Below are 3,458 nucleotides of genomic sequence, written 5' to 3'. Positions count from 1 at the left end.
CTGATGGACCACAGTCAATAACAATGGAGGTCAGAGGGACCCTACCATAGTAGGAAGGCAATAGAGGTCTAAGGGACTGTAGTAAGGAGAAATAGGTCGAAGGGACCATTATCGAGGGACAAAAGGTTGGAGGGACCACAATATGTATGAAACTAAGGTCAGAGGGACAATAATCCGTAGAAAATGGAAGTTGGAGGGACCGTAGTTTGACAATTAAGATCGAAGGAACGTTGTTGGGTGATAGAGGTAAGAGGGACCATAGTTGGCAGATGATGGAGGTCAGAGGGACCAAAGTCAAAGGAAGATGGAGGTTGGAGGGACCATAGTCAATGAGCGATGAAGTTCAAAAGGATTATTGTCGCGCGATAGTAGTCAAGGGTACTATAGTTGGTTTGCAATTGTAGTCGGAGAGACCGTAATCAAGCAACGAAGGTCAAAGAAACTGTAGTCGGGTGTCTGAAGTTGGAGGGACGTTGTCAGGCGATTGAGATTAAGGGATCATTATCGAATGACTGAGGTCAGAGGGATTGTAGTCAGCTGGCGATAGAGGTCGAAGGGATCAGAGTTGGCAGGATATGGAGGTCGAAAGGACCGTATTCAGGCAATGGAGGTTAGAGGGACATTAGTTGGATGACTAAGGTCGAATGGACCATTGTTGAGAGGTAGAAGTTGGAGGGATTGTAGTCAGTGAGCAATGGAGGTCGAAAGGATTATAGTCAATTAGTGAGGGAGATCAAAGGGACTATAATTGGGTAACTGAGATCAAAGGGACCATTATAGGGTGACAGAGGTCGGAGGGACTATAGTTGGGTGATGGATGTCTAATGGACTGTAGTCGGGTGTCAAAGGTATGAGGAATCTTTGTTAGGAGATAGAGATCAGAGAGACTATTATCGAGTGACAGAGGTTAGAGGGATCATAGTCGGGCGACAAAGGATAGAGGGACAGTAGTCGAGAGATTGAGGTTGAAGGGACGTTTGTCAAGTGACAGAGATCGGGGGGACCGGAGTAGGTGGATGATGGAGATAGTAAGGATCGTACTAGATGACAGAGGTCAGATAGACCGTAGCCGAGCGATTGAGGTCGAAAGGACTATTGTCGGACAGTAGAGGATAGAGGTTTAAGGGACTGTGTCTGTGTGATGGAGGCATAAGGGATCATAATCAGGTGATAAAAGTCAGAGTAACCATTGTCAATTGACAAGGTCAAAGAGACCGTAGTCGGCATGTAATGAAGGTCGGAGAGACCATAATTACCATTAGATGGAGGTTGGGCGGTGTGACGCCCCAGACATCTATAGTGAAAGGATTCATCTGACATTCATCTTTTTTTTTCTACATTTCTCGCTCAGATCAATACAGACATCCATAAATGATAATTACATTAAAGAAAACAAATACATCATAAAACTATAATTCACATTTCGGCATTTCATATTTACAATCCAAAAGTAGTTTCCAAAAGAACATGTAAAATAGCCGCTCGGGCTACAAAATAAAGCATGAACCAAGAACTACGAAAAAACTATACTATTGTCTGAAAGAAGCTTCATGCGGGAGGCTCTGCACCTGAAATCATTAACCACATATAATGAGCTTCAAAAACATAGCAGGTCACCTAACACCTACAACTGAAATCAAAGCACGGTACGGAAGTAATATGCATGTAAATCAATCAAATCAATAACAATCACTTACACATGATCATTGAATCGATGCAGATACGGAAATCAGTACAAAAACATAAATCAATGTATAAATAATAGAATCCAAAATCATCAGTGATAGAATCAGTGAACAATAGAAAATCCATAATGTTCAATAAATCAGTGCATGCATCAAATCTCTATAGTAGTCGTTTTATCTATCACATCAGTCGAATCAATGTAGTAGAATCGTATCACGGCATACCCACATGCACTTGCAAATTCCAGTTATTTATCACTTGCTCAATAAATCATATGCAACCCAGTAATCGATATCACGTGCTTAGTGAATCACATGTCACTTGCTCAGTATATCACATGCATAAATGTCAGTACAATGAATCAGTAGTAGCTGCGTATGTATCAATATCAGTAACAATCTAATGATGACATGAACGATTATGCTATAACAGTGAATACAACAAATCCGTACGGTAACGATAAATCCTTAGTAAACGAATACAGTAAAAGAATCAGTACTAGTAAATCTGTCAAATTAAATACGATTAATATCACCCAATCATATCAATAGAAACAATCAGAACAATAAAGAAATCAATTATGATCAATAATATCAATCGATATGAAATCACATAAAACGATCAATTCAATACATCGTAAGAACAGTTGAAATCAAATCAATAAATCAATAATAACAATTAAAATCAATCAATACAGTAAAATCATATTCTATATCACGTGTTCAGTGTATCACATGTATCACGTATCGGTCAGTATTCGGTGTATCACGTGCTATAAGATCAGTACAATGAATCAATGTATCAGTGGATCAGTAGTATTGGTATCGGTATCTGTAGTATCAATGAATCAATGCAATATTAATGAAATCGTACAATGACAGTAAACACATAAATCCGTCAGTAAATCCATAATGAGATCATAAGAACAGTACTTTACACATGCATTCCAATACAATAGTCTTACTTGACAAGTACAATCACTGGCTATTAAGACATTTTTCAAGGTTAGTATCGATGTTAGTAATCCGTTAGCTCAGTAAGGGTCGTCACCCTTGCCCGTCGGCATAATAATCTCCTTATGACTCCCAATCGTTGTATCACGTGATCAATAGAGGATAATACCAAACCCTTTTTAAAGGAAAGTCTGCCGGCCCACCATCCTGTACAGATATATCTTCAACCAACGGTTCAACCAGTCTTTACTTGTCTTTCAGTAATAGTAGTATATTCAATCATATATCCACATTCATATACATCTCATTAATACAATGCAATCAATAAACACAATTTAACTCAAATGAAGAGAATCCTCAAAATATCATATAGTCGAAAGAAATCCCAAACATAGACAAAATACACAGTTTCAAAAAATTACCAAATTATCAGAAATCGAATAAAACAACATTTCAAAAATTTACTTGTACTGAAGCAAATATTTTCAACGTCCGGATAATTTACTATTCGATAAAAATCACACATAACTCAAAATACCCGGTGAAAACTTTCCAGAAAATACTCAAATCGTGCAAAATCATCATTTCTAAAACATACCAAAAGTTTCGCGGTAAAAGTTTCGTGAATACAAAGATATGCAAGAATTTTGGTAAAGGAAACACAAAACTGAGCAGAAAAATACCAAAACACAAAATCTTCGAAATCAGAAATAGGATTCGGATTCCTTACAGCGAAACAAACAATTTTTCCAACAACGGCGTCGGACGAAAAGCGCATCACAAGCTCCAAAACCAAGCTTTCTCCTTCCTTTTCCTTCT

The sequence above is a fragment of the Dendrobium catenatum genome, unplaced genomic scaffold (genome assembly GCF_001605985.2).
Source record: "Dendrobium catenatum unplaced genomic scaffold, ASM160598v2 fragScaff_scaffold_650, whole genome shotgun sequence".
Lineage (NCBI taxonomy): Eukaryota > Viridiplantae > Streptophyta > Magnoliopsida > Asparagales > Orchidaceae > Dendrobium > Dendrobium catenatum.
This window is presented reverse-complemented; position numbering follows the sequence as displayed.